The following is a 23,841-nucleotide window of genomic DNA, read 5'->3' on the forward strand; positions in this document are numbered from 1 at the left end:
AGAAGGGAAGACATGAATAAAGCATGCCTGCTAAGGCAGCTGAGTGACTGGGAGCTTGGTAGACAGGACTGTCCCTCAGAGAATATGAAAGAGCTGATATATCCCCATGGCATCTGAACAATATACTGTATGCCTCTAGAGAAGGCTTCTTAAAGTCGGAAAAAGAAAACACTGTATAACACTACAGCCATTGAGAGTGTCTGTTAAGTTCTTAAAACACTATATAACATCATAGGCATGGAGTAAAATGCTTGAAAGGAACTAAGATATTATGGTCAGAATTGCAAAGTACCAATCAATTGACTCTTAGACAACGTAGTCCTATTCACCAGGGAATGAGAAAGACAGAAATTTACTCTATGCCTATAGAGAAAGTTTCTAAAGTTCTTAAAACACTGTATAATACTACAGCTATTGAGGAAAATGCTTGAAATGAATTATGATATTATGATAAGATGTAGATTTTCCACCAGGCAATGAAAATGACTGAGCACCAGAAAAAACTAGTGTTAACAGCCCCGTGATACATAGAAATTTAAAAGAAGAAAAGCTTGTTATATATCCATATATGAAAGGAGCCCCCTTTCAACCAAATATTGCCTGCTGATGTGAAGAGCATTTTAGAATACGCCGTTCAGCACATACAAAAGTGTACACATCTTGGAGCCGAACTGCTCTATGAACTGCAGCCTTACCTTCAGCAGAGAGATCCCCGACTGATAAGATGGAGGGAGAAACAAAATGGCCGCCGTTCGCTCCACTGGCCCTGTGGCGATCGTCGACAGCGCGCCCGACACCTCCGAACAAGCGGAGCCCAGTGGAACGGCGAAGAAACAACAGCCGGCGAAAAAGGCCCCGAAAAAACTGAAGGCAGCACCGGACCCGAAGAAACCTTGAAGGGAGAGCAAAATTTACACGTTCCGGCTGCGTGAACTGCGCGACGCTGACCGACAGCAGCTGTTTGAACTTTTAAGCCATATCGGAAAAAACAAGTGGCCGCGCTTACGCGGTTCGCACCTTTCTTTTTTTTTTTTTTTTTTTTAAACTGCCGCCGCCAAAACGCAAGAAAATGGAGGAAATTAAATCTGACGAGAAAAATCGCTGTTTAAAGTCACAGATACTGAATTATTTTCTTCTGTTTTTTTTTTTTTTTTTTTTTTTTTATAACCCCTCAATCATAATAAAACACTGGAGCTGCCTGCTCGTTAGAAGTCTGGGGAAAGAAAGGCTGCTTCTTTGAATTTCCTTTTATTTGATTTAATTCTTTTAAAGCAGCTACCTGTTAAAAGTGGCTGCCTCTCCCAAAGACGGTACACCTTTCCAGAGAAAGGGACGGCCCTTCCCTGCTAAGCCAGGGAGATGGGGAGGAAGGGGGGTGGACTCGAGACACCCGAGTTTAACACCCCCGAGGCTGTCAAAGAAAGAAGAGAAAGGAAACCCTGTCAAGCCTCTAAATAAGATTCCAGGCACAGAAGAATTATCACAAATATCTGTAATATCTAAAGAGAAAAGGAGAGAGACTAATGGGCTCACTTCCTACCTGCTGGGAGACTGAGAAAATACTGAGGCTAAGGTCACATGGCCAGGGCTCCTATTGGCTCTCTAGAGGCAGAGTTTTTTCTCAGTCTCCACCTGCTGGTAGGCGAGCACAACCCATCAGTCCAATCCTGGTCCGGTCCGGAGGGACGCTAAGGAAAACATGGTTATACCTAAGCTTAGAAATATATAACTGATGCTCTAAGAGTCAAGCTCATAATAAATTGCAAACACAATACTTAATTGATCAGCTTCTGATATAGCATGACTGTCCTGTAAATAGGATAGAAAATTACTGGTTATTTGCTGCCGAGCAAAGTTCAAAATATGACATATCAGTGACAATGTCTGTCCTATTGGGGGGGGGGGGGGGGGGAGGAAAAAAAAAAGCCATACGGCTATGGAGAACAACAATATCAGATACGGACAAGCATGGCAATACTCACGTTTCTTGCTTTGTTTTTCCACTTCTGCTTTTAACCTCTTGTACTTGTCTGTCCTGTAAACCAGCACCCATGTAATCCCTGGAAACACATTTAAGGATCCTCTAGTTAATATTATACACCATGCAGCAGGGAGGGCAAGATTCCCCGAGCCAAGCCTCCAAGGGGGGCCCAGCGCTGGGGTCTCTCTCTCTCCTGCGTGTTGGGACCTAGGTGATTGCATTAACACAATAACCCAGTCCCAGCACACAGACCAAGAGAGGAACAGACACAACAGCTGATAGCATGCTGCTTGCTATTTTGCATTTTGGTGGTATATCGTTAGCCTGCATAATTAAATCACACTTGCAAATATTTTTCTGCTACAGATTTATAACCAAAAGCACATGATTTCCTACTGGATCTTGGCTTAAAGGCACAGAGGAATCTCATTTGATATTCAGATTTACAGGAAGTCATAGAACACGAGCAAACTGTCAATGCAAACTATAAACCCCTGAAATCCAGTTTTAAGAACCAAGTCTAACATAAAAATACCATATCTAGACTCCTTCAAAAATGTTACATAGGCTTGTAGAGTTTGTAAATGGACTTCCTATCAGTTGTGTTTGCTGCTTGCAAAGGATCCTTAGAACCTTGACATTTCAAATTTAGGACATCAAAAAGGCAATTAAACATGTGAATACATCTAACAGCATTCATTTATATACAAAGACACAGCCAGGAGAGACTTAAAAAGCAACCCCCCCCCCCCCCCAAAAAAAACCAAAAAAAAAAACCATGCCATTTACAGAAACATAAATATATAACAGAACTGAAAAATGTTGGCACATTTAGACTGACTCTGGACAGAACTTCTGCATGAAGGTAGCTCTTCCCTTATTACTCAATACCTTTCTTTTAAATAGTAGCTCTTTCCTCATTGTTCAATACCTCTCTGTTAAATAGTAGTAAAAAATATCACGTGCATTTGTATAATATACCAGTGGTTCCCAAACCTGGTCCTGGAGGCACCCCAGCCAGTCAGGTTTTCAGGGTATAGGTTACCCCACAATGAATATTCATGAGAGAAATTTGTATGCACTGAACAAATGGCTAGAAATGTAAGGAGGGGGGCGACAAAAATTTCTTCAGGTATATTAGTGAAAGGAGGAAGCCTAAAAATGGAATTGTGAGACTGAAGGATGATGCGAACCGCTATGTGGTGTCTATAATTTTAGCTATAAGCTATAAAGTTTTTGCTTCAGGTATACTGCATTACTTCCCATCCCCCATCTCTCTTTTCCTATCAGCCACATGAAGGAATTTCTGGCTGGTCACATGCTCTGATGGTGAAAATGTTGCTAAGGTAACTCAGATACCTGGTATATCCTGTTATAAAAGTAATTTACTGAGAAAAGGTATGGCAAGGACCAATTGCAAGCCTCCAGCACATATGAAAGTCCCAATTACAAGTCTCCAGCCCATATGCAGCACCTATGATTGGTCCAGGGTAGAGGAGAGGTGGATGCTCACCACAGCCTATAAAACCACACTGCAGACAAAGGAACTCTGAAAAATTAGGCTTGGAGAGAGAGTTTCAGATCCATCCAATGGCCTATTGTTTTTCCCGAAGGGGTTTGCTTTCCCCCCTTCGTAAAAACTAATTCTCTATATCTAAGAATCTCTCTCTCTCTTTCATTCATTCTTTCTCTGCTTTCTCTCTGTTCTGTGACCTTTGTATGAGGAACAAACTCCTCTTCCTTCTCTTTAGATAGTCTAATTACTTATAATTACCAGAGGTACTGATGTTAGATTTTGTAAGTTTTGTTATAACTTTACAACTGATGTCAGATGTTGTGATGGTGTATGAGTAATTAAAGACTTAATTCTGTGTAATTCCTGTACAATTTTTTCTATATTTTATAAAATTTCATAAGTTGTTTTAGCAAATAGCAAACCAAAATGCGCAGCCTAGTACAGTGGATAATGATGAAGAAAAAGCAAATGTGCTCAACAAATACTTTCTGTTTTCTTTGAACAAAATCCTGGAGAAGGACCACGATTAACTGGCAAAGTACATATGAGAACAGAGCGGATATAGCACCGTTCACGGAAGAGAGTGTTTATGAACAACTTGAAAATCTAAAGGTGGACAAAGCCATGGACCAGACAGGATCCATCCCAGAATATTGAGGAAGCTCAGACAGGTTCTGGCGGGTCCTATTAAAAGATTTGTTTACTAAATCCTTGGAGACGGGGGAGGTTCCGTGGGACTGGAGAACAGCGGATGTGGTCCCTCTTAACAAAAGTGGTGCTAAGGAAGAAGCTGGAAACTACAGGCCAGTAAGCCTCACTTCGGTTAGTGGAAAAGTAACGGAAGCGATGCTGAAGGAAAGGATAGTGAATTTCCTGGAATTCAATACGTTGCAAGATTCGAGACAACATGGTTTTACCAAAGGGAAATCGTGCCAAACGAATCTCATTGAATTCTTTGACTGGGTGACCAGGGAATTGAATCAAGGAAATGCGATAGATGTAATATACTTAGATTTCAGCAAAGCTTTTGACACGGTTCCTCACAGGAGGCTCTTGAATAAACTTGACAGGCTGAAGATAGGACCCAACGTGGTGAACTGGATTAGGAACTGGTTGACGGACAGATGCCAGAGGGTGGTGGTTAATGGAACTCGCCCAGATGAGGGAAAAGGTGAATAGTGGAATGCCTCAGGGATCGGTGCTGGGGCCAATTCTGTTCAATATATTTGTAAGCGACATTGCCGAAGGGTTAGAAGGTAAAGTTTGCCTTTTTGCGGATGATACCAAGATTTGTAACAGAGTGGACATCCCGGAGGGAGTGAAAAAACATGAAAAAGGATCTGCAGAAGCTAGAAGAATGGTCTAATGTTTGGCAATTAAAATTCAATGCAAAGTGATGCACTTAGGGAATAGAAATCCACGGGAGACATGTGTTAGGCAGTGAGAGTCTGATATGTACAGGCAGGGAGAGGGATCTTGGGGTGATAGTATCTGAGGATCTGAAGGCGACGAAACAGTGTGACAAGGCGGTGACCGTAGCCAAAAGGATGCTAGGCTGTTTAGAGAGAGGTATGACCAGCAGAAGAAAGGAGGTGTTGATGCCCCTTTACAAGTCGTTGGTGAGGCCCCACTTGGAGTATTGTGTTCAGTTTTGGAAACCGTATCTTGCCAAGGATGTAAAAAGAATTCAGGCGGTGCAAAGAAAAGCTGCAAAATTGGTATGGGATTTGCATTACAAGATACAGTGGTGGAAATAAGTATTTGATCCCTTGCTGATTTTGTAAGTTTGCCCACTGACAAAGACATGAGCAGCCCATAATTGAAGGGTAGGTTATTGGTAACAGTGAGAGATAGCACATCACAAATTAAATCCGGAAAATCACATTGTGGAAAGTATATGAATTTATTTGCATTCTGCAGAGGGAAATAAGTATTTAATCCCTCTGGCAAACAAGACCTAATACTTGGTGGCAAAACCCTTGTTGGCAAGCACAGCGGTCAGACGTCTTCTGTAGTTGATGATGAGGTTTGCACACATGTCAGGAGGAATTTTGGTCCACTCCTCTTTGCAGATCATCTCTAAATCATTAAGAGTTCTGGGCTGTCGCTTGGCAACTCGCAGCTTCAGCTCCCTCCATAAGTTTTCAATGGGATTAAGGTCTGGTGACTGGCTAGGCCACTCCATGACCCTAATGTGCTTCTTCCTGAGCCACTCCTTTGTTGCCTTGGCTGTATGTTTTGGGTCATTGTCGTGCTGGAAGACCCAGCCACGACCCATTTTTAAGGCCCTGGCGGAGGGAAGGAGGTTGTCACTCAGAATTGTACGGTACATGGCCCCATCCATTCTCCCATTGATGCGGTGAAGTAGTCCTGTGCCCTTAGCAGAGAAACACCCCCAAAACATAACATTTCCACCTCCATGCTTGACAGTGGGGACGGTGTTCTTTGGGTCATAGGCAGCATTTCTCTTCCTCCAAACACGGCGAGTTGAGTTCATGCCAAAGAGCTCAATTTTTGTCTCATCTGACCACAGCACCTTCTCCCAATCACTCTCGGCATCATCCAGGTGTTCACTGGCAAACTTCAGACGGGCCGTCACATGTGCCTTCCGGAGCAGGGGGACCTTGCGGGCACTGCAGGATTGCAATCCGTTATGTCGTAATGTGTTACCAATGGTTTTCGTGGTGACAGTGGTCCCAGCTGCCTTGAGATCATTGACAAGTTCCCCCCTTGTAGTTGTAGGCTGATTTCTAACCTTCCTCATGATCAAGGATACCCCACGAGGTGAGATTTTGCGTGGAGCCCCAGATCTTTGTCGATTGACAGTCATTTTGTACTTCTTCCATTTTCTTACTATGGCACCAACAGTTGTCTCCTTCTCGCCCAGCGTCTTACTGATGGTTTTGTAGCCCATTCCAGCCTTGTGCAGGTGTATGATCTTGTCCCTGACATCCTTAGACAGCTCCTTGCTCTTGGCCATTTTGTAGAGGTTAGAGTCTGACTGATTCACTGAGTCTGTGGACAGGTGTCTTTCATACAGGTGACCATTGCCGACAGCTGTCTGTCATGCAGGTAACGAGTTGATTTGGAGCATCTACCTGGTCTGTAGGGGCCAGATCTCTTACTGGTTGGTGGGGGATCAAATACTTATTTCCCTCTGCAGAATGCAAATAAATTCATATACTTTCCACAATGTGATTTTCCGGATTTAATTTGTGATGTGCTATCTCTCACTGTTACCAATAACCTACCCTTCAATTATGGGCTGCTCATGTCTTTGTCAGTGGGCAAACTTACAAAATCAGCAAGGGATCAAATACTTATTTCCACCACTGTATATAAGGAGAGACTTGCTGACCTGAACAAATATACCCTGGAAGAAAGGAGAAACAGGGATGATATGATAGAGACATTCAAATATTTGAAAGGTATAAATCCGCAAACAAATCTTTTCTGGAGATGGGAAGGCGGTAGAACTAGAGGACATGAAATGAGGTTGAAGGGGGGCAGACTCAAGAAAAATGTCAGGAAGTATTTTTTCACAGAGAGAGTGGTGGATACTTGGAATGACCTCCCGTGGGAGGTGGTGGAGATGAAAATGGTAATGGAATTCAAAAATGCGTGGGATAAAACATAAAGGAATCCTTTCCAGAAGGAATGAATCCTCAGAAGCTTAGCAGAGATTAAGTGGCAGCACTGGTGGTTGGGAGGCGGGGCAAGTACTGGGCAGACTTCTGCGGTCTATGCCCCGAAAATGGCAAGGCTAAATCAATGTCAGGTGTACATATAAAGTAGCAAATATCAGTTTATCTTGTTGGGCAGACTGGATGGATCTGCCATCATCTACTATGTTACTATATAAATCTCTCTCATGAATATTCATTGTAGGTATCTAGAAAACTTGACTGGCGGAGGTGCCTTCAGGACCAGGTTTGAGAACCACTGTAATACATATACCATTGCATGCCACAAAACAAAAGGAGCATGCTCCCAAGTAGTAATAAAAAATAACAAGTACATTTTTATAATATACCACTGTATGCCACAAAACAAAAGCAGCATGTTCCCACATACCATCTCTTTTGTTCTACGCACAGGAAAAAAAAATAGGATTACACATGCACCCACATTTCAATCTAATTAAGGTTTAAAAACACCTTTGTACTTAAATAAAAATTCTGAATGTTGAGCACCTGATTTTCATAACATGATGTCTGTTTTGGTGGCCCTTTACTAGGTGAAAACATCTCAGCACCAATACAATGCCTGCTAGAGAGTCCCTATAACCAGCCCCTCCAAATGACATAATGATTATGATTTAGAAATAATTGCTACTCTAAATGATGAAAGGTTTTTCCATTGTGATAGTTCCTCTGTGTACATCTGTATGCTGCACAAGCTGGCATGTTTCTAAATATAAGTGAGAAACAATGAACGAAGACAACGTGGATGCAGCAGCTGATAGTTTGTTTTGGGCGTACCAATATGGTGGCTGCACAGGGAGACTGCTTCAGCCTTGTGACGTCAGGCCATCTCCTGTCTTATGAAGCATCCTCAATAAGTGAGTACACGAAGGAAAATGATTCATTAGAAGTCATGTGATAGAGGCATATATGGATTAAAAACAAAGGGCTTCTGCCCAGTTAAACTAAGCTGAGTGGGCTGGGAGGGGATATTTAACAGAACAACCAGACAGAGCTAAAGAATATTCCCTCTGGCTGCTGTGGCACTCGCCAGTTAGTGCCAGGGAAATTAAGATACATACCAATGGGTCATCGTCCGCGACGGCCCAGGAGACCGGAATAACTTTAGAAAAAAACAAGAAGTCTCTGGAACGCTCCGTCGCGCGGGCCGAGCGCACTGCACATGCGCTAACGGCTTCCCACCCGCGACACGAGCGTGTCCTCTTCAGTTAAATAGAGAACTGGAACAACTCCACGGGGAAGAGGGCGGGTATGTGAGAATAATCAGCCTGCTGTCCTCGGAGAATACCTGCTACAGGTATGTATCTTCATTTTCTCCGAGGACAAGCAGGCTGATAATTCTCACCAATGGGTGTCCCTAGCCCCCAGGCTCACTCAAAACAATGAACATTGGTCAAATGGGCCCCACAACGGCGAGGACATAACATGGATTGACCTAAAAAGAAACACAACTGAATGAGAGTGCAGCCTGGAACAGAATAGAAATGCGCCTAGGAGGGTGGAGTTGAATTATGCAGCACCGACTGCCCAAACCAACTGTCGCGTCGGGTATCCTGCTGAAGGCAGTAGTGAGATGTGAATGTGTGGACTGATGACTACGTTGCAGCCTTGCAAATCTCTTCAACAGAGGCTGACTTCAAGTGAGCCACAGACGCCGCCATAGTTCTCACATTGTGAGCCGTGACATGGTCCTCCAGAGTCAGCCCAGCTTGGGCATAAGTGAAGGAAATGTAATCCACCAGCCAATTAGAGATGGTGCGTTTTCCGATGGCGACTCCCCTCCTGTTGGGACTAAAAGAAAGCAACAGCTGGGCGGACTGTCTATAGGGCTTTGTCCGCTCCACGTAAAAGGTCAATGCTCTCTTACAGTCCAAGGTGTGCAACTTGTCTTCACCAGAGCGGGTATGAGGACGGGGAAAGAATGTTGGCAAGACAATTGACTAGTTCAGATGGAACTCCGACACCACCTTCGGCAAGAACTTAAGGTGAGTGCGGAGGACTACTCGGTTATGATTAAACTTAATGTAAGATGAGTGCACTAACAGGGTTTGGAGTGCACTGACTCTACGAGCTGAAGAAACAGCCACCAAGAAAATGACCTTCCAGGTCAAGTATTTCAGATGGCAGGAATTCAGTGGCTCAAAAGGAGCTTTCATCAGCTGGGCGAGAACGACGTTGAGATCCCATGACACTGGTGGAGGTTTGACTGGGGGCTTTGACAAATGCAAACCTCTCATGAAACTAACTACTAAAGGCTGTCCAGAGATAGGCTGACCTTCTACACGTTGATGATAAGCACGAATTGCACTAAGGAGTCTTGAGACCAGACTCTGATAAGTGCAGAAGGTATTCAGGCAGGCTCCATGTAGGACAAGAAAAAGGATCTAGGGGCTTGCTGTCACACCAGACGGCAAACCTACTTCATTTGAAAGAAGGTAAAATTATGTCTTACCTGATAATTTTCTTTCCATTAGTCCCTCAGATCAATCCAGAGACTTGTGGGTTATGTCCCTCCACTAGCAGGTTAGATAGAGAGAACACCGAAGTTCGCCCACAAGAGGGCATGTGCAGCCAGCCTCACTTCGGTATACGATACCAAATCAGTAAGAAATCATTTGAACCATAGTTCACTCTCCTGCCTCTCAAAAACAGCAAATAATCTGAAGGAAAACCCTTCAGCTGCTTCACAGTAACAACTGTTTTCCAAGAACTTGTTGAATCCAAACTTCCAGACCAACAGAAGAACGCGAACCTAAACAAACATGAACTGTACCAAACTCTGCCATATATACATCATACAGAATCAGCTAATGCGCACCCCAGGGAGGGCCTCTGGATTGATCTGAGGGACTAATGGAAAGAAAATTATCAGGTAAGACATAATTTTACCTTCCATAGCGTCCCCAGATCAATCCAGAGACTTGTGGGATGTACCAAAGCAGTCCTCAAGAAGGGTGGGACCGCATACTCCCTGAAGACAGCACCGAAGCACTGAAAAACGCATCCTGACACGCAGTGACATAACGTCGGTAATGTGTAGCAAAAAAGTGTGTACCGACGCCCAAGTAGCTGCTCTAGAAATCTCGTCCAACGGCACCAGCGGGTACTCCGCAACGGACGTGGCCTAAGCTCTAGTCGAATGCACGCAAATCTGAAGAGGAATCGGCTTCCACGTGGAAGATAAGCAGAGCCGATCGCTTCCCGTAGCCATCGAGCGATCGTAGCCTTAGAAGCTATCTGTCCCTTTTGTGTGTCCCGCAAACAGGACAAAGAGCTGAACTGACTTCTGGAAGGAATTAGTAACCTCTAAATATGCGAGAAGAGCCCTTTGACATCCAAACAACGCAACTGTCAAAAATCCTCCGGGTAATCTTCCTGCTTGAAGGTTGGTAAATGCACTTCCTGATTAAAGGTGAAAACGCGAAATCACCTTCGGCAGAAACGACGGAACCATACGGACCAAGACTCCAGCTTCCGAAAAACACAGAAAGGGGATCCCTGCACGACAGAGTCTGCAGCTCCGATACCCTTCTGGCCGAAGCCATGGCCACCAAAACCACCGTCTTCAACATGAGATCCTTCAAAGACGTCTTACTCAGAGGCTCAAATGGGGCCCACTGTAACGCCCTCAGTACTAGGTTCAAACTCCATTCCGGTACCACCGGCATCTGAGGGGGTCAAACATGACTAACGACCAGGAGAAAACGAACCACATCCGGATGAGCGGCCAACGATCGACCACCTAACTGGCCTCAGAAACAGGCCAATGCTGCCACCTGTACCTTAGGAGAGCTCAAAGAGAGGGCCTTCTCAAGCCCCTCTTGCAAGAAGGCTAAGATGGACGCGAGAGGAGCCGACTCCGGCGAAATGGCTCAGGACGAGCACCAAGCAACAAACGTTCGCCAGACTCTAGTGTACGCTGAAGAAGTAGATCGCTTGCACGCTTGCAGCATCGTCCCAATCACCGACTCCAAAAACCCTCTGCATCTGAGCTGCGACCGCTCAATAGCCAAGCTGTAAGACCAAACGGAATGGAATCCTGCATGATCACTGACCCCTGAATCAGAAGATCGGGAACGTCCAACAGCCGCAACGGGTCGTCTATCAACAGACGCACCAAATCCGCATACCAAGGATGCCTGGGCCAATCCGGAGCCACCAGAATGACCACTCCTGAATGCTGTGCGATCCTGCCAATCACCCGACCGAGCATGGGCCATGGAGGAAAGACATACAGGAGATCCTGCGGCCACCTTTGCAATAGGAATTCGGACCCGAATTCCCTGCCCCTGCTGAAAAAGCGAGGCACTTTGGCATTGGAATAGCGGGCCATTAGATCCAGTACTGGCATCCCCCAACGAGATGTGATCCGGTCGAACATTACTGGAGAGAGCTCCAACTCCCCCACATTCAACTATTTCCGGCTGAAGAAATTCACCTGCACATTCAGGACTCCTGCGATGAGAGCCGCTGACAAAATAAATAGCCACATTTACGCTCAGCGGCAAAAGGCAAGCGCCTCCGTTGACAACTGAGCGCTCCGAGTGCCCCCTTGACGATTGACATAAGCTACCGCTGTCACATTGTCGCAAAGGGCTCGTACCGACTGGTTCAGCACCAAAGTCTCAAAGGCTTGCAGTGCCAGCCGAATCGCCTGCAATTCCAGATTGATTGACAACCGAGCCTCCGATGGACTCTGATGAAGCAGGTTGGAACTACAAAACAAAGGGAACAAATTCCCATTCCCCAATTGCAACTGGGGACAGACTCAACTGTGCCTAAAGGAAGAAACGTTGGCAAGGTGGCAAGAACTGCCTGACAGCGTTTGAGCTTGCATGTAGACTCAAAGAAAAATCTGTAGTGAAGTCCAGGTTGTAACTGTGCAATAGAAAAACTAAGACATCTGAGCTGAGGTAATCTTGGTCCACTCCTCCTGAAACCAGCACAGGAGTCCTGCCTGAGGAGTGAACTGAGACTCCAGCATTGGAAGATGCAGCAGGCATAGGCTGACCTGAGATTGAAACAGAGCTCATTCTACCAGCAGCCAGGTGGCTTGTCGTAGTGGAAGTGGAAACCCTGAAAGTGGTTTTCCTGGCCCCACAAAACCTATGACAAAACCAAGTGGATTAAAAATCAGCCTTAAACTCATTCTCCCTTTGTCCCTTCCATTAATGATGTACACACACCCTGAACCTCATTAAGGAGGGTCCAGAAATATTCTTACTGTAAATTTTAGATTGTAAGCTCTTTTGAGCAGGGATTGTCTCTCTCTATGTTGGATGTTCAGCGCTGTGTGCGTCTGGTAGCGCTATACAAATGAAAATAATAATAATCGCCTAATGAAGCACAGGCATCTCTACCAGAAGACTTTCAGATAGTCAGTACTTTCCAAGCTGCAGCTAAAGGCTCTCACTGCCACAGCACAGCTGCAGGGGACTAATGAATCTCCGACCTCGCCCCTGGAAAGCTGTGGAAGACTCAAAGCTGTGGGAGACCTGAGTACTCCCACAGGAGTCTGCAAACTTCCCCAGGCCTCCTTTCTTAGAAGCCCTTAAATAACCAATCTGAAGAAACTGGGAGTGATCCACACCAGTTCCCCAGTCACATTTCTGAAAAATCTACATATAAAACTGCCTGAATTAGAAGCACATCAGGGCCCAGGGGAGCACTGGGGCTTCAGCATTGCCATGTGGAGTGGCAAGAAAGATGGTGCCATCACGTGCGCACGCACACCCAAGAAAACAACTGCCCTGCGCCCCCCAAAATGAGCTGGGAGGGAAGGAGCACACCGCTCCACGGAGTTGGGCTGTACAGTGGAACACCAGCATGGGAAACAGCAGCAGCCCAGTGGCTCCCACACTAGGAGCCGCTTTTGCTCTGCCCACTGGCGTAGATAGGATAGCGAGTACTCACCCCCTGGGGAATCGCTGTCACATGCCAAGTCGGTCCTCACACCATCCAGCCGGTACTGCAAGCCGGCATGAGCTTGCCGTGCTGGACAAATCTCAGACTGAGGAGATTTTTTTTTTTTTTTTTTAAAGGTAGGAGAGGACGCCGGAACAAAAGAAACCTCAGATTCATTTTAAAGTCAGGACAGCGAGAACCCCAAACCCCAATCAGGCAGAGAAAAGGGGTTGAAGGGGGAGGAAAGGAGGGACCTGGCACTACCAGGTGTGCACCCAAGTCCCATAACCGGGACACCTCAGACCCCAGCCACTCAACTAGACCCATGGGACCAGGCCAGGAGCCAATCAATCCAGAAATGCACAGATATGACCATCCAACGTGCCCCGCAGCGCAAACAACTTTTGACGGACTCTGACGCCGACATCGGCCCTAAGACCGGCTCCCAGCCCAGCGCTCACATACCTCTGAAGCCTGGAACTCTGAGGACTGAGAAAACACTGCTTAGCCTGCAGGGATCTGTGTTTGTATCTCTGTGAAGTTTTTTTTTTTTTCAGAGGCAGGAGAGAAACACCGACAGACGAATCCCTAAGCAGCAGTAGGCTCGATCCAATTCTCTGGTCACCCAGTCACAGAATTCAATCAGATTTGTCACAATTTACCTTTGGTAAAACCATGTTGTCTCAGATCTTGTAATCTATTGGATTCCAGGACATTCACTATCCTTTCCTTCAGTATCGCTTCCATTACTCTTCCGATAACTGAAGTGAGGATTACCAGCCTGTAGTTTCTAGCTTCTTCTCCAACACCACTTTTGTGAATAGGGATCACATCCGCTTTTCTCCAATCCCAAGGAACCTCCCCTGTCTCCAAGGATTTATTAAACAAATCTTTACAAGGACCCATCAGAACCTCTCTGAGCTCCCTCAACATCCTGGGATGGATCCTGTCTGGTCCCATTTGTGGTCATCACTTTCCAACTACATTTCAGTGGCAGTCTCATCTTCTGTTTAGTCTTTTGTTTGGTCTCACTTCCTGCTTTGTGGGTAAGAAGTGATTCACTAAGATTGTTGAAATTTTCTGCTCATTGTGCAGCGGCAGCAGCCAAAAAAACAAAGAGAAAGCTAAGAATTATTTGGAAAGGAAGAGAGAGTATCATAATATATCTGTATTACTCCATGGTGAGATTGTACCTTGAGTATTGTGTGCAATTCTCCTCAGTATATCTCGAAAAAGATATGCTAGAACTGGAAAAGGTACAAAGGACAACCAAAATGATTAAGGGGTTTGAATGACACTCATATGAAGAAAGGCTAAAGATGTTAGGGCTCTTGTCCTCCCTTAGGGCCCTGTTTACTAAGGTGCGCTAGCATTTTTAGCATGTGCACAAAATTAGCACTTGCCATGTAGGTGCCTACACAGCACGCGCTAAAAGCACCAACACACCTCTAGCGCAGCTTAGTAAACAGGGCCCTAGTGGTCCATCTGAAATTCTCTTTCTGGCTTCTTGCTTTAAACGTACCAAAAAAAGGTTTTTATTTTATGTTTTTGCCTCCAAGGCAAGTTTCTTTTCAAATTCTCTCTTTGCCTTTCTTTTCAGTGCTTTGCATCTAATTTGCCATTCCTTAAGCCGTTTCCTATGATCTTCATTTAGAAACCTCACCCATTTTCTGAAGGATATTCTTTTAGACCTAACCGCCTCTTTCACCTCACTTTTTAAAGATGCCGGATGTCATTTGGCCTTCCTTCAGCCTTTTTTTTTTATATCGATTTTTATTGATAACACTTAGACACAATACAGCAAATAAAGCAAACAGCACATAAGAAATGTCATCAGGTTTATGAGTTTTCTCCCCTCTTCCCCTAACTCCCCCCCCCTCAACTCTACCCCCCCCCCCCCCCCCCCACCGGTTCTGTTAACAGTTCAATATCCTACTTCTCACAACAGGTGTCACAGTGTCCCAAAATGGTAGCCAGACTTTACAAAACTGGTCTCCTTTTTTCGAGGCCAAGTCTCCCACTTTTTTCTTTTCCAGCATGCAACATTGCATCATGGCTCCTCGCCATTGTGGTACTCCAGGCGGTTCTGATTGTAGCCACAGTTGTAGTATAGTACGTTTGCCCATCAAGACCACTCTTTTCAAAAACGCTTTGAGTCCCTCTGGTGACTTGCCACGAACATTATAGACATCAAAGAGTTGTCCCGGCGCTGGCTGCCAGTGTACGCTCCACATTTGTGATATTTGTTGTCCCAGTTTTGTCCAGAAAGGGGTCACCTTTGTGCAATACCAAAACATATGTCCTAGAGAAGCTCCCACAATTCCACATTTTGGGCAGTCGTCCGTTGTCCTCAGGGTCGCCTTATAAGCCCTGTGTGGTGATATATACAGCCTCATAATAAATTTATAATGCATTTCCTGCCATGCCACATTTTCTGTCACCTGATACACACTCATCAAGCACAGTTTGATCTGTTCTGGGTCCGGTTTCCACCGCAACTCTTGATGCCATTGTTGCGACACTTGTGTGTAGTCCAGGGTCCCCTGTAAGTCTCTGAGGAGGTGGTGGTGGAAGTACTTAAGCGGTACTTTTAATTGTGCTTCCAGACCCAGCATATCGCTCATGGATTCCCATACTTGCTGAGTGAGATCTGGCGTGGGCAATGTTCGTATGTAGTGCTTAAGTTGCATGCATTGAAAATAGTCTTTCTGTCAGAGCCCAAATTCTGCACACAAGGCCTGGAATGTTTTGATGGTCCCTGTCTCGGATACTACCTGAAATAAATATTTAATACCACAAATCTCCCATTTCTTAAACAAAGCAGATTTTCCCCCCTCTGGGAATGCTAAGTTAGTAATGGGGACACTACACTGTTCTAATTATTTTTCCTGCTCAACCATTTCCATGCTTTCCGCAAAGGGTTCAAAAGAAAACCTATATGGGCCTAGAGTTGGTAGTTCTTCAGATGAGGCATGAAGCCAGTAAGCAAATCCCATTGGGGCCATCAGTGAGGTTTCCACTCTAGTGCAGGAGAAAAACTCCCTCGAGCGAAACCAATCTGATAAATGCCGCAAACTACATGCCATTGTTATAAGTTTAGGTCAAGCAGCCCCAGCCCCCCTTTTAGACAGGGTCTCATAAGTTTATTTAATCCAATACGTGCTCGCTTTCCCTGCCACAAAAACACTGTAAGGGTTTTGTGTAGCCACCTCTCCTCTTTATACCCCAATATGGCAGGGATCATCTGAAAGACATATGTCCATCTGGGAAAAATAAACATGTTATACATAACGATTCTTCCCCTCAAAGACAGGGGTAAGCCCTGCCATCCCTGCAAAGCCTCTTTTGTGTGTTTCTTCAGGGGGTCCATATTTTCTTTATACAAATTTGTTAAATCCCTCGGGATATAGACTCCTAGGTATTTAAGTGTACCCACAGCCCATTGAAAGGGGAACGGGCCTTCCCACTCCCTTTGCACTGCTTCTTGTATCGGGAGGGCCAATGACTTTTGTAAGTTTAATTGCAATCCCGAATAGAACCCAAATTCGTCTATGACTTCTAGTAAGCGTTGGACTGAGGTCTTCGGTTGGGTGAGGGTAAGGAACATATCGTCAGCAAAAGCCAGCGTTTTTATTAAATTCCCATGTAGTGTGACTCCTTGTATATCCAGGTCTAGCAGCATTGTGCGCAAAAGCGGCTCTAAATATAAAAGAAACAATAGGGGAGACAATGAGCAGCCCTGCCTGGTGCCGTGCTCTACACGAAAAGGCATAGATCTGGTGCCGTTTATTAATATTTGTGCTGTGGTATTCTTATATAGTGCTTGTATGGCATCTAAAAACCATCCGCCCAATCCAGTGTATTCCAGCACCTGAAACAGGTAATCCCAATTGACTTTGTCAAACGCCTTGGCTGCGTCTAAGTTGACTAATAGGAGGGGGTCTCCCGTAGCTTGCCCATATGCCACTGCCAAGAGGGCTTTCCGTACCTGCTGAACCGCCTGACGACCCTTAACAAACCCTACCTGGTGTTCTCCGAACAGCACTGGTATATGGGGCATCAGTCTATTTGCCAGTACTCGGGACAGGATCTTAACATCAACTTTAATGAGGGAGATGGGTCTATAAGATTCTACTTGGTCTTTAGGTTTAACTGGCTTAGGAATTAATGTAATCAATGCCTCGTTCTCTCTGGGCGAAAAGGATCCCCTAGATACTACTGCGTCTAAATAATCCACCAAAGCTCCACACAGTTGTGGCGTCAGCATTTTATAATATTCATTGGAGAAGCCGTCCAATCCTGGTGCCGAGCCTAATTGCAAGGCTTTTATTACTTTAAATACTTCCTGTGTTTGTAGTGGCGCAGACAATGTTTGGCGGGCCTCCTCTGACAACTGTGGCATTTTTGCATCTTCTAAGTAATCTTTAGTCTGGGGGCCCTGAACCCTGTTTCTGGGAGTATACATCTGCATAAAGTGCTGATAGAATGTAGTTACTATATCTTGTAATTGGGTGTTTGTCCCCCCTAGAGTTCTCGATCACTGGAATAAATCGCTGTGCAGTAGTTGCTTTTGCCACCCTTGCCAACAGCTTCCCAGATTTATTCCTGAATCGCTGAAAATTTAGGCGCCGCACCACTAGTTGTCTCATGGCTTGTTCATGTATAAGGGAGTTTAATGCTACTAAGGCTGCTGACATTGAATCTCTGTTAGTTATTGTAGGGTCACCTAAATATTTCCTCTTTGCCTTCACGTATGCCGTCTCTGAGCGCAGTATCCCAGCTGCCAGGCGCTTTTTCCTAGCACACTGGAATGCTATCACTTCCCCCCTCATAACCGCCTTGGAAGCCTCCCAATATGTTATGGCCGAGTCACACAGTGTCAGGTTTGTGTCCTCATATAATTGCCATTTCTCCTGTAGGTGAGTTAATAGTTGTTTATCATGATACAAATATGCAGGGAATCTCCACTGGCTACCCTCTCCACCACCCCTTCCTACGTTAAGTTCCACCCAAATCATATTATGAATTCCTTCAGCCTTTAATATGTGGAATACTTAGTCTAGGCTTCCAGGATGATATTTTTAAACAATGTCAATGCCTTATTCAAACTGTATGTACTCACTCCAGTTGTTCTATCAAACTTGATTGTGTTATGATCATTCTTGTCAAGTAGTCCTAACATGAAATCCTGTGTTCTACTAAAGGACCAGATTTAGAATTGCCACCCCTATTGTTGGTTCCTGAGCCAACTGCTAGGAACTTTACACCTTCTAGCATGCTCTAGTTTTACATTTACCGAGTCAAAAACAGCGATTCCAGATGAGGGGAGGATGTTTTATTTATAATCGGTTCTGCAATTTTTAAAATTTTCACGGATCGATCTGTTTGGCATTTAATGTTTTTATTGGAAAAGTAATGGAAGCGATGCTGAAGGAAAGGATAGTGAATTTTCTGGAAGCCAATAAGTTGCAAGATCCGAGACAACATGGTTTTACCAAAGGGAAATCGTGACAAACGAATCTCATTGAGTTCTTTGATTGGGTGACAGGAGAATTGAATCAGGGACAAGCTATAGACATAATCTACTTAGATTTCAGCAAAGCTTTTGACACGGTTCCCCACAAGAGGCTTTTAAATAAACTGGATGGGCTGAACTGAATTAAGAACTGGTTGACGGACAGACGCCAGAAGGTGGTGATTAATGGAATTCGCTCGGAGGGAAAGGTGAGTAGTGGAGTGCCTCAAGGATCGGTACTGGGGCCGATTCTGTTCAGTATATTTGTGAGTGACATTGCAGAAGGGTTAGAATGTAAAGTATGCCTTTTTTGCGGATGATACTAAGATTTGTAACAGAGTGGACACCCGGGAGGGAGTGGAAAACATGAAAAAGGATCTGAAAAAGCTAGAAGAATGGACTAAGGTTTGGCAATTAAAATTCAATGCGAAGAAATGCAAAGTGATGCACTTAGGGAATAGAAATCCACGGGAGACGTATGTGTTAGGTAGTGAGAGTCTGATAGGTACGGACGGGGAGAGAGATCTTGGGGTGATAGTATCTGAGGATTTGAAGGCGACGAAACAGTGTGACAAGGCGGTGGCCATAGCTAGAAGGTTGTTAGGCTGATTAAAGAGAGAGGTGTGACCAGCAGAAGAAAGGGGGTGTTGATGCCCCTGTATAAGTCGTTGGTGAGGCCCCACCTGGAGTAGTGTGTTCAGTTTTGGAGGCCGTATCTTGCTAAGGATGTAAAAAGAATTGAAGCAGTGCAAAGAAAAGCTACAAGAATGGTATGGGATTTGCGTTACAAGACGTATGAGGAGAGACTTGCTGACCTGAACATGTATACCCTGGAGGACAGGAGAAACAGGGGTGATATGATACAGACGTTCAAATATTTGAAAAGTATTAATCCGCAAACTAACCTTTTCCGGAGAGGCGAAGGTGGTAGAACGAGAGGACATGAAATGAGATTGAAGGGTAGCAGACTCAAGAAATATGTCAGGAAATATTTTTTCACGGAGAGAGTGGTGGATGCTTGGAATGCCCTCCCGCAGGAGGTGGTGGAGATGAAAATGGTAACGGAATTCAAACATGCGTGGGATAAACATAAAGGAATCCTGTTCAGAAGGAATGGATCCTCAGGAGCTTAGCCGAGATTGAGTGGCAGAGCTGATGGTGGGAGGCGGGGATAGTGCTGGGCAGACTTATACGGTCTGTGCCCTGAAAAAGACAGGTACAAATCAAAGTAAGGTATGCACAAAAAGTGGCACATATGAGTTCATCTTGTTGGGCAGACTGGATGGACCGTGCAGGTGTTTTTCTGCCGTCATTTACTATGTTACTATGTTAAAAACGGCACAATTTTTAATTTTTGAAGTACTGTGTCTTTTTGTATAAGACCCTTAAACATATTTACTAAGCTTTTGCAATATTTTATAGGTTTTTGAAGCTTTTTAGGTGCTTCAGTGAGAGGCATCTTTGACCTCAGGCGTGCACCATATAAACCTGCTAGCTCATGTACAGTTGCTTTCATGCCGATCAAGGAGGAGGAATTCTGCAAGGCAAATGTCTGGTGCTATTTATAAGTAATTGTTCTTCTATTTTTCAATCTTGAAGCTTTTTGAAGAAATCATTGGCTCTACGCTTAAAAAAACTTTTGCTGAGATACTACTGCTGCTGTCTGTTTTGAACACAATACTTACTATTAGGTGTAAGTGCCCTGTGGGACCTAATTGGTATGTGTCCTTCTTATATGATAGCACAGATAGACCTCTCCCCTAATCTTCACAAGTTGATATCCCCTCCCTTAAAGATGTGAGGTTCTTTGATACACTGCATTCTGGTGGAAGAAGTAAATGGTGCAAGGGGACAAGTTTTATCACAATCACAGAAGTATAAAAGATAACAAATGATATACCCTTAGATCTTTTTGATATAAGATCTGGTTAGGTTCAATACTGAGTGAATAGAGTAAGATAGTTAAAGGGATAGACCTAAACATCCTTGTTATACTTTTCTGTGGTTAGTTTGAGGACAGTATCCTGAACTAACATAAGGATTGCATTTGCTGACTTCTGGGACTAGGAGGATTCAATCATTTTTATAGTGTGTTTTACAGCAGAACACAGAAATAACTGGAGTCAAAAACTTTTGACAGGTAGAAAGGCAATGTGGGTTGTTGATTTTAGCTCATACCAGAAGCTGCTCAAGGCAAGTTACATTCAATTAAAATAGATATTTTCCTATCCTCAGAGGATTTACGATCTGTATGTACCATCTGATGCAATGGACAATAAAGTGATTTCTCCAAGATCACAAGGAAAGACAGTGAGATTTGAACCTGACTTCCCTGGTTTTTGGCCTGCTGTTTTAACCTTTAGGCTACTCTTCCACTTACTGGAGGAATGGATCCTTGCCTTTAGATGAATGATTGAGAAAGGTGGGAAAATACCACTGAAATAGATTTATTTTCAGACTCAGAAATGAAGCACACCTTTTTCTTATTCAAGTGCATAAATGTTGGCAAGCCAGATAAGATATTTGAAATACATAATTTGAATTTGAGTGTCTTCTGTTTCTATTGAAGAGAATTTTGAATATCATGTAAACCAAGTTAATTTTTCTAGAAAATAGAATTTTATATTTTTCTTAGACTAAGATGATGAAGGTATGGTGGCGGGTTTATTCTGCCTATTTCCAGCATGTTAATTGCATGATTGTATATATAGAGGGAAAATATAGAGGGCGAGAGAGAGAATATTTTGTGTAAGGAGGTGAATAAATGTTTATGAAATTTATGAAGTTTATGAGATTGGGTGCCAGAGCCGGTGGTGGGAGGCGGGACTGGTGGTTGGGAGGTGGGGATGGTGCTGGGCAGACTTATACGGTCTGTGCCAGAACTGGTGGTGGGAGGCGGGGATAGTGCTGGGCAGACTTCTACGGTCTGTGCCCTGAAAAGGACAGGTACAAATCAAGGTAAGGTATACACAAAAAGTAGCACATATGAGTTTATCTTGTTGGGCAGACTGGATGGACCATGCAGGTCTTTTTCTGCCGTCATCTACTATGTTACTATGTTATATGTTTCATTAACATAGTAGATGACGGCAGAAAAAGACCTGCATGGTCCATCCAGTCTGCCCAACAAGATACACTCATAAGTGCTACTTTTTGGGTATACCTGACCTTACTTTGTTTCTGACATTTTCAGGGCACAGACCATAGAAGTCTGCCCAGCAATAGCTCCACCTCCCACCACCAGCTCTGCCACCAAATCTCTGCTAAGCTTCTGAGGATCCATTCCTTCTGAACAGGATTCCTTTATGTTTATCCCACACATTTTTTAATTCCATTACCGTTTTCATCTCCACCACCTCCTGCGGGAGGGCATTCCAAATATCCACCACTCTCTCCGTGAAAAAATACTTCCTGACATTTTTCTTGAGTCTGCCCCACTTCAATCTCATTTCATGTCCTCTAGTTCTACCACCTTCCCATCGATGGACAAGGTTAATTTGCGGATTAATACCTTTCATAAATAAATTTGCATCCATTAATTTTTTTAACAGATTCTACAGATATCTGCTGTATTACTTTTTTCTGCTTGCTATAAACCATCCATATAATCCAGTGTCCTGGCTTTAACTATCAATTCCTCATTCTTAAGTTTCATTCACCTCTCTTTAACCTTTCTTCAGTGTATTTACTCCCACTATAAATAAATCAGTGCTTAATCTCTGACTAGTCTGAGGACCAAATTATCATCCTATCCTATAACATAAGGCATGAGTAGCCATACTGGGTCAGACCAATGGTCCATCAAGCCCAGTATCCTGTTTTCCAAACAGTAGCCAAGCCAGTTAGCTAGGGAAATTCCTTAGAAAACATCTAATTTTACCTCCACTTTGTATATATCCTTCCAGAAACATTAAAGAAAAACATGTATGTTTGCTTTTTTATGTATTATGCAACAGGTCACTTACATCAATTTCAATCTTTTATCTTTCAACCTCACTCTTAAAATCTCTCCTGTACAGACCAGAAGTTTTCCAGTGAATGAAAGGGAGGACGTGTGCCTGAATCGATCAAGAAGTTGGTCGGTAGGGCTCTGTACCATTTTAGGGGCTGGGGCTGTAGGAATCGGCAAAAAAACCAGAACGTATACCTGAAAACAAAATAGGTGCTGGCTGATGTGGAGTATAGCAGATGAGTCCTAAGCTGTGGAAAAGGGATGTCTAGTATTAGTAATGTCCAACTCTCCTCTGGTAATAGCTTGTCTCTTACCTTCTGCCAGCAGCGCAGTACAGACGGAAATAAAAACGATAAGGATAGTATCAGCAAACATAGTACTCATGGTGCGAATTATGATGTTTCCCAAAGTTCAGACACAGAAACAAATACTTATGCCAGAAGAGTGGACCCCCCAGCTTTCCACAAACAAATCCACCACGCTATGATGTCACTTCCGGCTTCTAGTCCCATAAGAATGAGGTGGAGAAAAAATTGAGGGCATGACGTCATAAGGCTGAAGCCTACCCCCAGCAGCAGCCGCTAATACACTCAAAACAAATCAAGGAAAGTGTATCACCTGCTGTATCCGAGTTGTCCTTATTCATTATTTTCTCTGTTATATTTAGAAACATGCTGGCTTGTGCAGCATACGGATGTACAAAGAAGAAATATCACAACGAATAACCTTTCATCGGATAGAATAGTAATTTGTCCTAAATCGTCGTAATTAGTCACTTGGAGGGGCTGGACACCTTGCAAGCATTGTATTAATGCTGACATTTTTTCACCAAGTGAAGAAGGGCCACCAAAACGGACATAATCTTATGCGAATCAGGTGCTTAACAGTCAGAGTTTTTATTTTTAAGTACAAAGGGTTTTTTTTAAACTGTAATTAGTTTGAAACTTGGGAGCATATTTTTCCTGTGCTAGATCAAAAGAGAAAGATGGTATGCTGAACTTGCACCTTTTGTTTTGTGGAATGCAGTGGTATATTATTATAATGCATCACTTTATTACTACTATTTGAAAACGAGGTATTGAATAATGAGGGAAGAGTTACCTTCAAGCAGAAGTTATGTCCAGAGCCAGTCTAAGGGGCCCTTTTACAAACGGGTGATAGAGCTACATTGCGAGTTGCGCAGCATGCGGCAAAACATAACTACCACAGGGCACACGCAGGTGCCCAGCATTAGTTCTGAGTTTTCCGTACACCGTTTCCAGTGCTAGA

The 23,841-nt window shown here is 44.1% G+C and overlaps 1 long non-coding RNA gene across 1 annotated transcript; it reads right to left on the minus strand.

Moving 5' to 3' along the window:
• Window positions 1-1,977: 1,977 nt before the first annotated feature.
• Window positions 1,978-23,066, minus strand: LOC115472852. The gene is made up of 2 exons (XR_003942569.1): window positions 22,887-23,066; window positions 1,978-2,060 (listed from the first exon to the last, which is right to left on the minus strand). It is a non-coding gene; the product is annotated as an uncharacterized LOC115472852 (long non-coding RNA).
• Between the last annotated feature and the right edge of the window lie 775 nt (window positions 23,067-23,841).

Source organism: Microcaecilia unicolor, chromosome 6, assembly GCF_901765095.1.
Source record: "Microcaecilia unicolor chromosome 6, aMicUni1.1, whole genome shotgun sequence".
NCBI classification, from domain to species: domain Eukaryota; kingdom Metazoa; phylum Chordata; class Amphibia; order Gymnophiona; family Siphonopidae; genus Microcaecilia; species Microcaecilia unicolor.